The sequence below is a fragment of the Gorilla gorilla genome, chromosome 12 (assembly GCF_029281585.2).
Source record: "Gorilla gorilla gorilla isolate KB3781 chromosome 12, NHGRI_mGorGor1-v2.1_pri, whole genome shotgun sequence".
Taxonomy (NCBI): domain Eukaryota; kingdom Metazoa; phylum Chordata; class Mammalia; order Primates; family Hominidae; genus Gorilla; species Gorilla gorilla.
In genome coordinates, this window is record NC_073236.2 from 110794589 (window position 1) to 110812715 (window position 18127).

At 44.2% G+C, this 18127-nt stretch overlaps 2 protein-coding genes across 8 annotated transcripts in view; one reads left to right on the forward strand and one right to left on the reverse strand.

The window, feature by feature from the left end:
• The window catches only part of CLIP4 (CAP-Gly domain containing linker protein family member 4), a 118500-nt gene that overhangs the window by 65052 nt on the left and 35321 nt on the right, over nucleotides 1-18127 (reverse strand). The window contains exon 1 of one of the 5 annotated variants that reach the window (XM_063695975.1): nucleotides 5297-6005. The exons of 2 other annotated variants lie outside the window; for them this stretch is intronic. The gene's annotated coding sequence lies outside the window, so the exon portion shown is untranslated. Of the gene's footprint in view, nucleotides 1-3942; nucleotides 4201-4459; nucleotides 4840-5296; nucleotides 6006-18127 lie in introns of those variants that run through there. 2 more of the 5 variants (XM_063695974.1, XM_031008379.3) reach the window with 2 other exon arrangements.
• Nucleotides 4793-18127, forward strand: part of PCARE (photoreceptor cilium actin regulator) — a 50258-nt gene continuing 36923 nt past the window's right edge. The window contains exons 1-2 of one of the 3 annotated variants that reach the window (XR_008677219.2): nucleotides 4814-4940; nucleotides 10249-10957. The gene's annotated coding sequence lies outside the window, so the exon portion shown is untranslated. Of the gene's footprint in view, nucleotides 4941-10248; nucleotides 10958-18127 lie in introns of those variants that run through there. The other 2 variants (XR_008677220.2, XR_008677218.2) reach the window with 2 other exon arrangements.

Consider the following 18127-nt stretch of genomic DNA (forward strand, 5'->3'; position numbering starts at 1 on the left):
CTTTCATGAGCACTGGGAAACTACTGATTTTTTTAAAGAGAGTAACATGATTAAAGCTGTTTTAGGAAAATTAATCTGACTATAAACACGGTTTGGGACTCAGACATGTTTTTATACTCTTAATTCTTCAGCAAAAAGATTCAGTGGATATCTGTCTGAGTCGGTTAAGAGGAGTCACCACATGACTTCCCTTTCAAAGGGTGGAGTCTCCCATTCAAAAAAAAATGTTTTAAGTGATCCCCAGAGCACCTTTCATTTCCTTGCAAACTGTTGAGATCCTCAAAGATATGAACTCTATCGTACACAACTATCAGTCACCACAGGAGCTAGAATAGTGTGTTACACATATTTAACTAATATTCAAAGCTTAGATTCAAAGTGGAAAGAGGATTCATGCAATCAGATGAAACCAGCTTCAGTCTTTTACATATTAGATACTTCAAGTCCAGAAGAAGCTACAATATTACCTGACCAATGCAGTGACCATCCTTTGTATTTTGTCTTTGTTGCGTTTTTCTCTAGTTACATTTCCTTATCTTCGTGAAAAACTTAACATTCTACCTTTTGTCCTGCCAAAGGAAACTATGTACCCCTATAAACTTCCTTATAGTCTCAGATTCATTTCCTAAAAGCAATTCCTGGATCTGAAGACCTACAACACCTGGACTCTTGGTCAAATGTCTAAGTATACTGACCTGAACTGAGTACACACTTTCATTCCAAATCCGACTATGGTTAACTGGTGATAATTGATTATAAAGTAAGCCTCAGGTTAAAAAAAAAAAAAAAAATATTGGCCCTGCCAGGCATGGTGGCTCACACCTGTAATCCCAGCACTTTGGGAGGCCATGGCAGGTGGATCACCCAAGGTCAGGCATTCGAGACCAGCCTGACCAACATGGCAAAACCCCATATCTACTAAAAATACAAAAAATTAGCTGGGCATGGTGGCGGGCACCTGTAATCCCAGCTACTCAGGAGGCTGAGGCAGGAGAATCGCTTGAACCTGGGAGGCAGATATTGCAGTAAGCCGAGATCGTGCCACTGCAGTCCAGCCTGGGCAAGAAGAGCAAAACTCCGTCTCAAAAAAAAAAAAAATTGGCACTAATCAACTGTCTACAGAACAGGTGCCTCTGATACTAACAATAGCTAGAATGAAATTCCCCAAACTCTGATTTCTATAGGAATTTCACCCTACTCATCACTCCAAGTTAGCTGTTAGTAAAAGCATCTTACATAACATGGCTCAAATACCTTGTGATTTTTTTTCCAAGACTCCTTGGTCCATGCTTTAACACAGAGCAGTAATAAATGGGGATGTCCACTAGCATCTTCAGGCTGGTTCAGGACTGTCTGGACCCCATAAAAGGGCCTTACTGAAGCCAGGAGACTTCAGATTTGAGATATAGTTCAAGAGCGTCCTTGAGTTATTCAACTAATAGGAGACCAAAGCTGTGTCTACATTAGCTGGAATCATGAGGCCCTTTCATTCAATTTCCTGTAATACTTTGTTATGAGTCATCATTCTCCTGAGATTCCAATCTCACCACGTAAGTATTTAAAGCATAACTCCAATGATCCTTTTATTTGCTACCTACATAACATCTGTACAATCTACTAAACAGGTATTTACAGTACTGAACACTTAGTTGGCCTTAGAGAGAATTAAAAATTGAAATACCTGCCCTGAAAAAGCTATTTATGCATTTAACAAATATTTATTCAGTTTTTCTTACTAAGTTCTAAGCTATGCAAAGGTAAAGAAACCAGATCTGTCCTTGCCCTCATATAGATTACAGCCTAGTGTTGATTCCTACCAGAAAGCTGAAAGTAGTAAGTGCTATGACCAAGGACAGCTGAGTCCTATGAAAGCACAGATTCAAGAGGGTCAACGAAGGCTTCCTGGAGACTAATAAGTTAAAGCTGTGGCGTCTGACCAGATAACTACTAGCCACATGTGACTATTTAAATTAATTTAAAAATTGGCCAGGTGCAGTGGCTCATGCCTGTAATCCCAACACTTCGGGAGGCCGAGATGGGCAGATCACTTCAGGTCAGGAGTTCGAGACCACCCTGGCCAATATGGTGAAACCCCCACAGCAAAAATTAACAGGGTGTGGTAGCAGGCGCCTGTAATCCCAGCTGCTCGAAAGGCTCAGGCAGAACAATCGCTTGAACCTGGGAGGCAGAGATTGCAGTGAGGAGAGATGAGGCCACTGCACTGCAGCCTGGGTGACAGAGCAGAGCGAGACTCCATCTCAAAAAAAAAAAAAAAAAAAAAAAGAGAAAAGGAAAAGGAAAAAAATATTAAAATTTCAGTTCTTCCACTGCTCTAGCCCCATTCAAGTGGTCAAAAGCTATATGTGGCTAGTGCTACCATATTGGGTAATGCAAAAAGAACATGTTTCTGATCTCCGAAAGCTCTTCTAAACAGCACTGAAGGAAAACAGTGCAGCTCACTCTCCAGATGAGAAAACAATATACAAATGCCTGAAACAAGATACAAATAAAGGTTAACACACTAAAGCAAGCCTATAGCTCCATAGTTCATTATAAATAATTAACAAGGGAGCAGTAAGCCTAAAAGTAACCAGAGTTTGAGGTTTGAACAGGGAGAAAGAGTGAAGTTGATTTTATATAATCTAAAGATCACTAGTTTCAAACACGTGTCAAAATTGGAGTTGTCATAAGCAATAAAAGACAACATAGGTCACTTTTTTAAAAGCCCTTGCTGGTGGGACTGTATGTGGTAAACACAAAATGTCTGAAATGAATCCTACAAATAGAATACCATGGGCTAAATCTTCTACAAAACAGAAGTAAACACATTCCATGCATGGCAAGACTCAATCTTACAGTCCAGATAGTCCGTATCAAATGAAAGCATTTAAAAAATGCATCATATTTACGAAAGCAAAATAAGCTGGAACCAGGATGGTTCTCCAACATAAAAACGCAGACCAACTAGACTCCAGCAGGTTCAAGTCGCTGCTTTCCTCCCCAGTTGCTCAATGCCCCGCACCACCTGATCCTGTGCTGTTTAGACGACTCACTTTAAATTGTGCACAAGATTCACAAACAACAAACGTCAAAGTGAAAGTGAAGTACAATTTAAGTGCTGGCGGATGTTCCTAAGGAGGAAGGTGTTTACTGAAACCTTTCAAAGGCGCCGTTTTATACGATGATGGTGCTACAATATGAACGCAGTCTAGTATCTCAGAACATACAGCAAATTACTGTCCCATAGGAACATCATCCTCTGATACATATCAAAACACTGTCTCAGCACTGAGCTGAAAACCAGAGTCTGGATGACGTGAACAGCCTGACATCTAATTCAAAGCGCTACCATCATAAGCAGTGAATGGGATCCTTAAGGATGCGGGCTCAGCTCCAGCGCTCCTTCCAACTTCCCCTCCCAGGTGCGGATGGTTCAGAATTAAGGGATCTCAGGTAGCCAAGGACTGCAAGGACAGCCATTTGGTTTAGCTTTGAAGACCCACTGGCCAAAGGTTTCTCGACAATTTAATGCGCAAGGGGAGTCAAGTGAGAAATGGGAAGAGGCCGCGTTGGAAAGCCACTGCGCGTGCGAGGACTCTCGGGGCAGCCGCGGCCGGCGGTCGTGGGCCAGAGCCCAGCTCCGCCGCCAGGTCCCGCACACCCCGCGCCCCTCAACCTAAAGTTGGGCCGTCAGTCAGCGGCCGCCACGAGGAGCCCCCATCCCCGCCGGGTGGGCCGCTCCGCCCCGAGAAGGCCTCCCCGCGGCCGGCGACACCGGTGCCCACGGGAGGCGGCCGCGGGGCTTCCACAGCCCCCAGCGCCTCTGCTCGACCCTCCCGGGGCCACCGACCTCCCCGCGGGCCCCCAGGGCCGCCCACCCCGGCCCCGACCCCGCCGCCGGCCAGCCCGCGGCCCGGGGGGCCCCGCGCGCCCCCGGCCCACCTGCCTCCTCCGGGTCCTCTCGGAGCGGCCGGCTGGGGACGCGGGGGCGCGGAGAAAAGGCCGAGAGGCGCGCTCCCGCCGGCGCTGTCTCCCGTGGCCGCCCACGGAGCCTCCCGCCGCGCCGCTCCACACTTCTCCGGGCCCCTCCCGCTGCCTCCCACGCGGGGTGGGCGCGCGCGCAGTGCAGGCGGCCGGGCGGCGCGCAGGCCTCGGCCACGGCCCCGCGCACGCGCTGGGGACTCGGTGGGGACGGAGGAGGCAGCGCGCGCCTGCCGCTGGCTCGCCTCGCTCCCGCGCCCCCGCACTCCCCAACAGTCAGATGATCGGGCGCACGCGGGGCCGCGACCCCGGCTGACAGCGTCTGCGGGGTGTCGCAGTGTTACCTCCCCCGCCGCGAAGCCAGGCGGCCCCGGCACGCCGTGCATGCCCACCGCCTTCACAGCCCTCAGCCTCGCGGCCTCACGTCTGTAGCCTGCGGCGCCCCCACCAGCTGCCGGGGCCGGGGACCTAGTCTTACCCGTCTTGGGCTCCCCAGAGTCCAGCCGAGCGTGGTCAAGAGTATATCCACCAGTTCCCTGCTGGCAGGGCTTGCTGTAAAAGGCCTAATCCATGCTACACCCACGTTGAGCAATTAGTTCATATCTCCTGCGGCTTTGCTGCCTCTTCACCCACTTTTTCTCCTGACCCCTTCTCCGTCTCCCAAGGACCAGACAGGGTGAAACTGTGCACCCAAAGTCGTGAACTCTGACAGCCTGACTCTCTGTCATCTGGTAACAAGAAAGCGTTACTGGACACATAGTGAGTCCCCTTGATGAGGAGACCTAGTAAGACCATGACCGAAGTTTGAAACATGGAGACAACAGTGTTACATCTATCAGCTGTCTCTGAGGCCTACAGCGGCTGCTTCATAGAGGCTGTACTTCTGTGTTCAGCGCGCACAGTGCCTGGCAGGAACAGATGTTGAATGAACGTCTGTCAGTGTCTCTGCAAGAGCAGAGGTAAGCGCTCACCGCACCCCAGAGCATCTTTTCCTGTTAGAATCATTGATTTCAGGGACTGGAAAAAGCCCCCTTCCCACTTGCCTGAATCCTCCTTACAGTGTCTTCCCACCAAGCAGTGGTTGAACACCTCCACTAACAAGGAACTCATTACCTTTTAAGGCAGCCATTTAATCTTTGATCAGCCTTTTGGAAAATTTCTACCTTGGGAGCTAAAATCCAGCTCCCTGCATCTCCCCCTCACTGGATTTTGTTTCTGCCCTGGGGACTCTTAAGTCTGACTCCAATTCATCCAAGACACGCATTACCTGTCCCTTAGGCTACTCCTGATATGACCTGGTCACAATCCCACTCACCAGCATGTTGAGGGATTCTCTTAGATGCATTCCAGCTTGTCCAGAGCTCTCTTAAATGTGATTATCAGGAATGAGTAGGTGGCCTGCCAAGTGCGGAGAGGAAAGAGACTGCCACCTCTTCTTAGGTCCTATGCTTAACAAAATTCACCATATCAAAATAGTTGCTAGGAGCAGTCACATCACATTGTTGAATCGGGTGGAGCACACTGTTGACTAAAACCCACAATATTTGAATATATGACCATCCCTGACCCTGGTCAGCTGCCAGTTTCTCTGTCTCTGCAGGCTCAGCATCTGCGAGTGCTCTCAGAGATAATGTAACACGGATACTTCCTCCTCCCTCTGAAGAGTCCACCTCCCTTTCCCTACTTTCATCATACCCTCTTCTTGTCTGACCCACCCATCTCTTTAGCTGGTTAAAAGAAGGAAGGCAATCTGCCCTTGGTTGGCTTCAAGCACCTATAAATGAGGCCAATTGTCATTGAACCACAGAAAGTCATAAAGATCTGTGTGTAACAGAGTAGCTATTGGTGAAGTTTCCAAACGTATACAGTTCACTTTTATTGCTGATTTAAATTATCCCTCTGAAATACCACTATTAGTAGGTGACGAGGCGTGGCTAGCTGAGTTGTTCCTAGTTATAATAAAGATCTCTGTTAGAACCAGCCAGGCCACTGGCTTTATCTGCTACACCCAAACAGTGTATGATACATAGGCAAATTCCCAGGATACCAAGCCACCAGAGTCTCCCACTCACTTAGTTGCCTTTGTTCAAAAATCTGACGTTACTTCTTTACACCATCATCAAGAATGCAAGTGCTCGTTGGAGTCATGCTTCCTAGAATACCTCGTGACATACAAGCTTTAGAACCAGGTATTGCCCAGTTAACCAGAGTGAGACTGGACAATGATATGCGGCCAGAACTTGGAACTTGAACTATTCATTGGGGTGGGAAGGCACATGGGGATGTGGACCAACTGTAGCTGCTGAGATTCAATTCTATCTGGAGACACAAAGTTCCTGAAAAGTACAGCAATAATCCACAGTGTCAGGAGGTGATCAACTTACTGGTCAACATCACAGTGTGGAGAAGGGGCATTACTCACTGACCGCTGTAAGGCACTTGACCTATGGAGATCTTGTCTTCACTTTACAAATGAAGAAACAGACTCTGGGAGGCTGCGTGACTTGCTCCATGTAGCCAGGGGCAGAAATAAGATTCAAACCTAAGTCTGTCTGATCTGAAGGCCTATGTTGATTCACTACTTTGCTAACCTACACAGGCTGTCTTTGGGGGTATTAAAGACCCAGAATGGCTGCATAGAGCAGCATTCAGAAATTCAGACACTCAGCAGCAGGAAGATCTGTCAGCAGCTCTCAGGACCCCCGACCATGATAAAAGGGTTAGAGGAAATAGCAAAAGAAGACAAGGTCACTGCTTTTACATGGACTGGATATGGGATGGAATATCATCAGTTTCTAATTTGTGAGTGTATAGGGGGCCTAGGCCCTTAGGACCATGAGAAACACCCAACTGTCAGAATTGGGGCACCAGATTGGAGTTCAACTAGCAGAAGTGCTTAAATGTAAAAGATCAGAGCACTGGGCAGAGCCCCTAATATCTTCCTGTCTGTGATGTTTACAGATATGATCATCAGCATAAAAAGCCCAACAGAATCAACAAAGTATTAGTAGTAATGTTAGCTCAGCAAGGTTGCCAGGTACAAGATCAGTTTCTAAAAATCAATAGTTTTGTCTACATCAGCAGTAAGCAACTGGAAAATGTAACAGACAATAAGAAACCATTCACAATAACAATAAAGTTTAACAAACTCTAAAGCATAATATCCAGGAATTAACCCAACAACTTGCAAAAACTTTAGGAGAAAATTTTAAAACTCTATTTAAGGACATAAAATATTGAATAAGTGAAGAGATACAGCATGGATAGGATGACTTTACATTGTAAAAGTATCCATTTAGTCTCCAAAATAAATGTTATCACAACCAAAATTCCGGCAGAAACTAAATTTTTAGGGAACTCAACAAACTTATAAAATATATAAGGAGAAATAAATTTTAAACAGTTAAGTCAATTTTGAAAAACCAGAGCAGACCTGCCATGCCAGATATTATGTCATTGCCACATAGTAATAAAAATGTTATATGGTACTGGTATAGGAACACATAGAGCAAATAGGAAACAGAATGAAGAACTCAGGAGCAGACCCATGTATAAATGCGACCCCCATTTACACAAAGGTGGTACCACAGATCAAACAGAAAAATATAAATTATTTAGAAGACGGCATTGGGGAAACTGGCTTTAATTTATCAAGAAAAAATAAAGTTGGGAGCCCCATGTTCTGCCATATACAAAGGTGAACTCCAGATAAATGGCAGACCTACATATGATACAAAAGAAAATGCAGGAGACTATCTCTGTAATGTGGGTTAGGAATTTACTTCATAAAACAGGTTTGCAAAAGCACAATCCTTGAAGCAAAAAAAAATTGTATGACTTGACTGCATCACAATTAAGGGTTCTGTTCAGTTAAGAATACCATAGAAAAAATTAACAGATGGCTGACAAATTGGAAGAAAACATGTGGTATGTTCAAAAGCAACTAGGGATTAATATCTGAAATGCATGAGGAACTTTTCACAAATCAAAAGGAAGTCAATATAAAATATTTTAAAGGCCAATATAAAAATGAGAAAAGTATAAGAATAGGCAATTCACAGAAGGAAAAGCCAGAATGGCAAGCAAGCATTAAAGAGATGCTCAACCCCACTCGTAATCAGAGTGGGAATATAAAGAGTGTGACCCCATAGCCACCAATATGCTGGTCTGTTTTAAAACCAGCTCCCCAGGGAAGGAAAAGTCCTAACGTACAGTGTTTGCCAGTTTCCATGGTGCAAATACTCTGAGCACTGCCAGTTTCCAGCTACCAGTGTAGCTTGAGGTCACTGAACAAGAAGTTGGGAAGAAATGTGCTTTATCAGCTCTCATGAACTGTTTTCAACACACCACTGCTTCACCCACCAGCATGGCAGAAATCAGAAAGATAATCCCAAATATTGGCAAAGATCTGGGGAAAGATGCACTGCTGATGGAAATTTAAACTGGTAAATATATTCTGCAGATCAACCTGGCAGTGCTTAGTGAAAAAAATTAGCAGTATGCTTTATGACTCAGCAGTCACCCTCCTGGATATGCCTCAGAGAAACCCTTACAGTGGTTCTATAAGCACCTTGTTCATGCAGTTTCCAGGAAGTCAGTTTCTCATTCACTAGGTGACCTTATTCAGTCTATGGCTTTAAATGTTGACCAGGCGTGGTGGCTCACACCTGTAATCCCAGCACTTTCAGTGGCCGAGGCAGGATCACTTGAGGCCAGGGGTTCAAGACCAACCTGGCCAACATGGTAAAACCTGGTCTGTACTAAAAATACAAAAATTAGCCAGACATGGTGGCGTGCACCTGTGATCTCAGCTTCTTGGGAGGCTGAGGCAGGAGAATTGCTGGAACCTGGGAGGTGGAGGTTGCAGTGAGCTGAGATCATGCCACTGCACTCCAGCCTAGGGGACAGAGTGAGACTCTATCTCAAATAATAATAATAAATAAACAAATATCATCTCTGTTTTCCTGATTTCCAAATTTCTATCTCCAGCCCTGAACCTCAGATGTATATCCAACTGCCTACTCAACATCCATTCTACAGCATACATTACATATCACAAATAGAACATGTTCAAAATGGAACCCTTCCCCATAACCTTCCCTATGTCAGTAAATGGCAACTCTATTCTTCTTTTTGCTCACTGGAGTCATCCTTTCTTCCTATCATATTTTTGGATTCTCCAAACCAAACTCCCTGTCTTCATTCTTCAAAAAGTTTGTGATATCGTTTATTAAGTAAATTCACATACCATAGAAATCCTTACAAATCAGTAGCCACTGGAGACCCCAGGAACCTCCTACTGCTTCTACCTGGGCTTGCCCTCCTCTAATCCACCTCCTTTGTCAAGGTTGCAAGTGAGGACTGCCTGCTGAAGTAGACCACAAACTGAAGAGGACTCCATTGAACTGCACGAGACTTATCTGAATGGGGCTTCTCATTCCTGGTTGTGCATTAGAATCACCTGGATATCTTTTGCAAAATAAACCCTTAAAGACCGCCTCAGATATTTCCATTCAGTTGATCTAGCTTAGTTTCATGCTATTCTATGTTTATTCTTTTTTTTTTTTTTTTTTTTTTTTTGAGACAGAATCTTGTTCTGTCACCCAGGCTGGAATGCAGTGGCGCAATCTCAGCTCACTGCAACCTCCACCTCCTCGGTTCAAGCGATTCTCCTGCATCAGCCTACCGAGTAGCTGGGATTACTGATGCACACCACCATGGCTGGCTAATTTTTGTATTTTTAGTAGAGACGGGGTTTCGCTATGACGGCCAGGCTGGTCTTGAACTACTGACATCAACTGATCCACCCACCTCAGCCTCCCAAACTGCTGGATTACAGGCATGAGCTATCATGCCGGCCCTATTCTATAAATTTATTTTCCCTTTTCTTAGCCCTAGTTCCTGAGAAGACACTAAACAAAGGAATTTGCATGTTCCCACATGGGGCCCTGCTCCCTAGACCCTCCAGTTGCTGCCACTCTCAGACACCACATGATGCAAAGTCTTCTTTATAATTACAGCTAGATTGGAGGCATATGTTCTAGTGCTCTATAACTCTGTAGGATAACTATAGTTAACAATAATATATGGTTTCAAATAGCTACAAGGAGGATATTGAATGTTCTCAACACAAAGAAACAAATGTTTGAGATGATGGATATGCTAATGACTGTGATCTGATCACTATACATTATATGTGTTGCAACATCACTGTGTACCTCATGAATATATGCAATTATGATGTATTTTTTTTTTTTTAAATTGAAGTCTTCTTACAGCCTACATAAAGGAAGATGGAACAAAAGGAATGTTACCTGGCATTAGGATGAAAACTGCCACTGCGGCACAAGAGCTAAGTTTCAGATACCAGCCACCCCCAAAATTTTTGGCCAGTAAGACGCCTCCAGAAGCATCTTTGGCACACAAAAATAACACAAGCCAGTTTCCATGAGGATGTCAGTCCAACAATCTCCCCAGCACTTGCCACTGAAACTGACTCTGACCAAGCCTCTAGAAATAACTATTATTTTATAGAAAATGTAAGGCATAATAAAAATCATTTTTTTAAAAACACCATGAGGATGCAATCATCCAATGCCAAAATGTGGGAATTTCTACAGAACAAGTAACCCAATTCTGACAACCAAAAAATGGCTGAGGGGAATGGTTATAGACCAGAAGAGACATAAGAGCTCCATCCACAGCCTGCAATGTCTAGACTTTATTTGGATCTGGATTCAGACAAACAAATGTGAAAATATTCCTGAGACAAATGGGGGAAATTTAGCCTAGACTGGATATTAAATTATATATTACAATTGTGTTAATTTTGGGAGGTATGATGATCATGACATGATGGTCATGTTTCTATTAAAAATTCTTGTCTGTTAGACATCCATACTGAAGTATGTATGAAACATGTTTGAGATCTGGGATTTGCTTTAAAGTGCTCCCTTAAAAATAAGTGTGTGGTGGAGGGGTAGATGTAAAAAGAATAAAATATTGATAATTATTAAAGCTGAATGGTGAGTACGGTAGTCTTCTCCTATCGGCAGTTTCACTTTCTGTGGTTTTAGTTAGCTGCCATCCACCACAGTCTGAAAATATTAAGTGGAAAATTCCAGAAGTAAACAATTCATAAGTTTTAAATTGCACACCATTCTGAGTAGCATGATGAAATCTCACGCCATCCTGCCCCGTCCCGCCTGGGATCTGAATCATCCCTTTGTCCAGGGCCTCCACACTGTACATGCTCCTTATCCATTAGTCACTTAGTAGCCAGCCCGGTGATCAGATCAACTGTCAAGCCATCCAGTGCTTGTGTTCAAGTAACCCCAGTTTCGCTTAATGATGGCCACAAAGCATAAAAGTAGTGATGCTGGTATAATTGTTATATTTCATCATTAGTTATTATTATTAATCTCTTACTGTGCCTAATTTACAAATTAAACTTTATCATAGGTATGCAAGTTTAGGAAAATACATAGTACATATAGGATTTGATTCAGGCATCCACTGGGAATCTTAGAACACATCCCCTGTGGATAAAGAGGTGGGGAACTACTGTATATTATTCTTTCTTCTTTTATAGGAATTTGAAATGTTTTCCATAATAGAAAGCTTTAAAAAAAAAAAAAGAAACTCCAAGAGGGCAGGAATTGTAGTCTATTTCTATCACTGCTATGTCCTAAGTACCTAGAACAGTATCTGGCACATAGTACTAATTCAATAAATGTGTGTTGATTAAATGAGCCAGGGTTTTTCAAGATTTCAGTCTCAGAGTCAGGTGCAGCAGCATGTGCTTGTAGTCTCAGCTACTCGGGAGGCTGAGGCAGGAGGCTCGCTTGAGCCCAGGAGATAGAGGATGCAGTGAGCTGTGACTATGCCTGTGAATAGCCACTGCACTCCAGCCTGGGCAGCATAGTGAGACCCTATCTCTAAAAAACAATTTCAGTCTCAGCCAGGCATGATGGCTCATGCCTATAATCCCAGAACTTTGGGAGGTTGAGGCAGGTGGATCACAACGTCAGGAGTTTCAGACCAGCCTGACCAACATGGTGAAACCCCGTCTCTACTAAAAAATACAAAAAAATTAGCCGGGCATGGTAGCAGGCACCTGTAGTCCCAGCTACTTGGGAGGCTGAGGCAGGAGAATGGCATGAACCCGGGAGGCGGAGCTTGCAGTGAGCCAAGATCACACCACTGCACTCCAGCCTGGGCGACAGAGTGAGACCCCATCTTAAAAAAAAAAAAAAAAAAAAAAGACTATCATGTCCCAGGAATTTAGAAATCACAGAAGCTGCCTTTGTATCACATGCACACACACACACACAGAGGAAAATCTGAGGCGTTTACATATTGCTAAAGTACCACTGAGTTGTCTTTCTGGCAGCTGTTTACAAAACCAATCCACTCTCATCCCAGTTGGCTGTAAACCATCAGAAGCTTTAATAACATCTTGATTAGGGGTTGAGAAAATGTCAGACCCATTGGAGCTGCCACAGAGTAGGTAGAAAGCAGCTTGCACCTTGTCAACAATGGATCAAATGACTCTCCTCGCCAAAGAAAGCCACTGACAGACTAATTAGCTGGTACTGAGTCATGAGAAAGTCTCCTTTGTGACAAAAGCAGCATTCATAATAAGATTGTTCCTGACATTCCCCACCTAACTATATTTGAAACAGCAGGGGATAGTTAAGGTAAAAAATAAGTGAGAATTGTTTTTTAATTCACATAGAGTTCAACACAAGAATAAGCTATTGTCTAACTTTTTAAGGCCCATCAAAATATATCATGCAATATTTTTATCATCAAGATCATCACAACCAGAAGGCACTGGGTGGCACTTACAAGGACAACAGTTTGCATACTGACCCATCAAATCATCAGCAATATGTTGAGTGCCTTCTACTTGAAAAGCAGTATGGAAGCCGGAATCAAGTGCAAGATTCACTCCTTGTTTCCTAGTAAAATAGAGAATGTCATGGTTGCAAGCGTGGGGAACCTGAATTGGAACCCCAGAATCACCTCTCTCTGCAACCCTAGCAAGTCACTTAACCTCCCTGAGCCTCACTTGGTTCCTCTGTAAAGTGAGATAAAGAATACCTGCCTCCAAGTGTCATACATGCCTGACTCAAAGTGAATGCTCAATGAATAGCTGTGATCATAAGACACAAGCATGAGAACAGAAACCACCCACCCACCAAAGAACAGTGCCAGAACTCGGGATTTCTCAAGATGGAAGCACATTGCAGGATGGGGTGGTCAGGAAAGTCTTCAAGGGAAAGACATATTTTGAGCTACGTGAGAAGGGTAATGAGATCTAGTTATGGAAATAAGGAGCTAGCATTTACTGAGTACTTAAACTATGCGATGTGCATTGTTCTAAGTACTTTCATTCTCTGACTTCTATAAGATAAGTATCATTTTGATTTTTTTCCAGTTGGAGAAATCAGGTCATAGAGCAGTTAAATAACTTATCCAAGATCACATAGTAAATAGAAGAACCAAGATTTCAGCCTATGCAGTCTAGATCCAAAGATTAAATGCTCTGTCTCAAAAAAAAAAAAAAAAAAAAAAAGATTAAATGCTAAACCATGATACCTTGCAAGAGAAAAGTCTTAAGAGGCAGAAAAGTTCAGTGTGTATTTAGATGATGGTAATCGAAGAGCCTGTGTCAGTCCTTTCAGGCTGCTGTCATGGAATACCATAGACAAAGTGGCTTATAAACAACAGAGATTTATTTCTCATGGTTCTAGACTCTAGGAAGCCCAAGATCAAGGCACTGGTAGATGCAGTGGCTGGCAGGGGCCCTCTGCCTGGTTCACAGACAGCCATTTTTCAGTGTAGCCTCACATGGGGGAAGGAAAAAGGAGCTCTCTGAGGTCTCTTTTATAAAAACAGTTAATTGCAAAGGCCTCACCTCCAAAAACCCCTCACAATGAGGACTAGGTTTCAACATGATTTGGGGGTACACAAACATTTAGTCCCTAGCAGTCTAGCGGGAGCAGACTCGTGGTCAGACGCTGGTAGGAGATGAGCTGCAAAGGCAGGTGGGGGCCAGACTAGGCCAGGAGTGGCCTTGATGTTACACTGCGATGGAGAGGCTGCCCTCTGGAGACAGGGAAAACCCAGCATGGGTTTCTAAAGAGAGAAAGACTGAGGAGTCTGTCGGCACGGTTCAAAACGGAAACTCCTGCCTAACCTTTGTGCCCCATGTCTCTTACACTCTCTTAAAGAAAAAACCTGAACATTAAAGGCATATAAAAAACTTCAAGCACTTTGAAGTAAGATGTAGCAACAGGAAAGACAGTTACCTTGAGATTCTTTTACCAGTTCAACTTAGATTTCTTTAAAATAGCAAATGATTGTTTACAGATGACTTCTCCACATACAGCTTAGTTCTTATATTTAATGTGTGCTCAACACCAACCTGCATTTAAAATGAAGTTGAGACAAGTTAGCCACACACCCTTGAGGGATGGAAATCTGTCATTTCTGCCTTTCCTATCACACCTCATTAAACACATTGCAGCCTAACAATAACACCCACAAATCATCATTTTAACCACTTGGTTATTATATAATAATGTAATAATATATAATCTTTTGGATACGTGCCCATTAGACAAAAGCAGAGTCCCAGCAAAGAAAGAACAGCCACACAGCTTCCTAGGGTGCTGTCCCATCCAGCAAGGTGCTGACTGGCTTGCTGCCCACTTGCACCCCGCTCCTCCTAGCACCCTGGCTTCTGTTTCTCCAGCCTCACCCACACCCTAACTCAGAATTCACAGCAGGATGCCTCTCAAGGCTCAGCTTGTCAAGTGACCTACCTACCAGGGAGCTGCATTTTCAGCAATTTAGAGGCATTGTTGCTCATAGCAATCGCCTGGCATCTTTGCAAGGAGAACCCAGTGGCATCATGAAAACATGTGTGCCTCTATTGCAAAGGCTTCCAGTCATACTCAGGTCTCAGCTGAATCTGAGACTGGCCACTCCCAAGCATGAACTCTACAGAGTCCTCAGCTCCTACAATCCAAAGAGACCCCAGAGGCTGGGTGTGGTGGCTCACGCCTGTAATCTCAGCACTTTGGGAGGCCGAGGCAGGTGGATCACTTAAGCACAGGAGTTCGAGACCAGCCTGGGCCACATAGCAAAACCCTGTCGCTATAGAAAATACAAAAAATAAAATAAAATTAGCTGGGCATGGTGGCATGTGTCTGTAGTCCCAGCTACTCAGGAGGTTGAGGCTGGAGGATCACTTGAGCCCAGGAGGTGGAGGATGCTGTAAGACAAGATCTCATCACTGCACTCCAGCCTGGGTGACAGAGACCCTGTCTCAAAACAAACAAACAAAAACAAAGAGACCCTAGAAAAGAGAATTGGTCTGTGAAGGATCTTCCTACTCCTGACTTGTCAAGCACTTACTAAGTAATTCTTAGTATGAGTAAATACCATAAGACGTGTCCCTTTCCTTAGGGAGTCCATAGTCTAGCTGAGAGAACACAATTAAAACCCATGAAAAATGAGAAGTAAGATAGAATCTCAATGTTAAAGTCAGATGTTTAGGGCTTGCCCAGGACTGAGGAGGTTCCTGGGATGCGGGCCTCAGTTTAAAAACAGAGCAGTGCTGGCGGGGTGTGGTGGCTCACACCTGTAATCCCAGCACTTTGGGAGGCTGAGGCAGGTGGATCAGGAGTTTGAGACCAGCCTGGCCAACATAGTGAAACCCTGTGTCTACTAAAAATAAAAAAAATTAACTGGGAATGGTGGCGGGCACCTGTAATCTCAGCTACTCTGGAGTCTGACGCAGGAGAATAGCTTGAACCCAGGAGGCGGAGGTTGCAATGAGCTGAGATCATGCCATTGCACTCCAGCCTGGGTGACAGGAGCAAAACTCCATCTCAAAAAATAAACAAAACTGAGAACAACAACAACAAAAAAAAACAGAGCAGTGCCACGAAAATTGAAACAAGTTGGTCACCCTACAGACAGATCAACATTCAAGTTCTCAATTAGCTTTGGAACCTTAAATAAATAAAATAACCTCTCAAAAACTCAGCTCCCTCATTTATGAAATGGGTATTATAGCAGTACCTACTTTATCATGAATCTTATAAGAATGTAAGTTATGGTATGAAAAGAATTTATCACACTCCCTGATGTTGAATAATTGCTCAATAAGTGTTAAAATTGTATATATAATTAATAAGTATAAAATAGCATAGAATGAAATACTGAATTAAAGACTAAATTGGGTGTTTTAGAAACTAAAAAAAGGAGATCAGAGAAAATTGGGTCATTAAGAACAGGCTTTGTAGACATAAGGTTGACAGGTAAAATATAGGTTGTCTAAGTTTAAATTTTATATAAATAAGTAATTTTTAGTATATGTCCCATATTTTTAAACACTTTTTATCTATCTGAAATTAAAATTTAACCAACTATCTGATATTTTATATGCTCAAAGTGGCAACCCTGTATAGAGAAGGTAGAACTTAAATTGTTCTTTGGAGGGAGGAGGAGGAAAAAATGCCAGGCCCAGGGGTAAAATGAGCAACAGTGGACTAAGGCACGGGACAGGCTGGTAGGTTTTGAGAGGGAACATCTTGAAATCCAGGCCCAAGAGTCCAGACTTGATGCAGAATATATGGGGGAGTTTTAGGGAGGGTGCTGAGGTCCTGGGGCAGGGTGGGAACCGAAAGGAAGTGGTGTGCTGGGCGCAGTGGCTCACACCTGTAATCCCAGCACTTTGGGAGGCCGAGGTGGGCAGATCACCTGAGTTCGTGACTAGCCTGGCCAACATGGCAAAACGCTGTCTCTACTAAAAATACAAAAATTAGCTGGGCGTGGTGGTGGGCACCGGTAATCCCAGCTACTCAGGAGGCTAAGGCAGGAGAATCACTTGAACCTGGGAGGCGGAGGTTGCAGTGAGCCGAGATGGCACCACTGCACTCCAGCCTGGGTGACAGAGTGAGACTCTGTCTCAAAAAAAAAAAAAAAGAAAAAGAAAAAGGAAGTGGTGTGGTGCTTCAGAGAAGGGATGAGACACCTTGTATGGGAAAAGAATGGATCTAAGCTGCCTCTGATGTTTTGAACACAGTGACTGTGAGAGGGACGAGAGCCAGGGAGTTGGTGGCTGCTCTTATGCTCTTGCAGTCAAGTGGGCAACCTGAACTCAGGTGGCAACAGTAGGAGTGGGGGCAAAAAAAACAACTGAGAAGGGGCGGATGCCTGGAGACTGTGAAGGCAGGTGATGTTTGTGGGGCAGGTGTGACCAAAGTTGTGTATATGTCCTTTCACTAACAAAACTTTCTAGTGTCCCTGCAGTCTCATTGATGACCTGAATAAGCAATTCCATGTAAATCTAGAGACGCCTGTTGAGATAAGTTAACTAAGACCAAGAAAGAAAAATAGGGTATTTTATGCCCTCCTTGCTCTTCCCCTAGTACTGAGAAGAGATTAAAGCAATAGGGTTCATTCAGTTCCCTCACTGCTTTCCTCCCTTCTTAGAGACCCCACAGGGTTTTCCTGACCACCAGAAATGACAAAGGCCTTCAAGGAGAGTGAGTTCAACCCAGGAAAGGGGCCTGGAGAACTCAGGGCAATTTCCCTGTAGGGTCCGTATTGCTATTCATGACCTCCTAAGCTGTTTGCTTTCCTCCTATGTGCACACACAAAATTCTACCCTTGTGGCAAATGAAAAAGCCATGGTCCCATTTGGTAGCTCTCCCCCAGAAGCAGTGCTTCTCCTTGGCATGAGCCTTTAATTTTGATTCAAAGAAGAAAACGGTGCAGAGTATCTGGCTTGAGATGTATGTGAAGCCAAAAACCAATGGTCCTGGGAAAACCAGATCCTAAAGATCTGCTCAGAAACTCAACTCTAAGCCCTTTATCAAGTTTTGATTCCTCACAGCAGCATGAAGGACTGTGATGGTTAATACTGAGTGTCAACTTGATTGGATTAAAGGATGCAAAGTATTGTTCCTGGGTGTGTCGGTGAGGGTGTTGTCAAAGGAGATTAACATTTGAGTCCGTGGGTTGGGAGAGGCAGACCCACCCTCAGTCCAGGTGGGCACCATCTAATCACCTGCCAGCATGGCCAGGATAAAAGCAGGCAGAAGAACATGGAAAGACTAGACTGGCT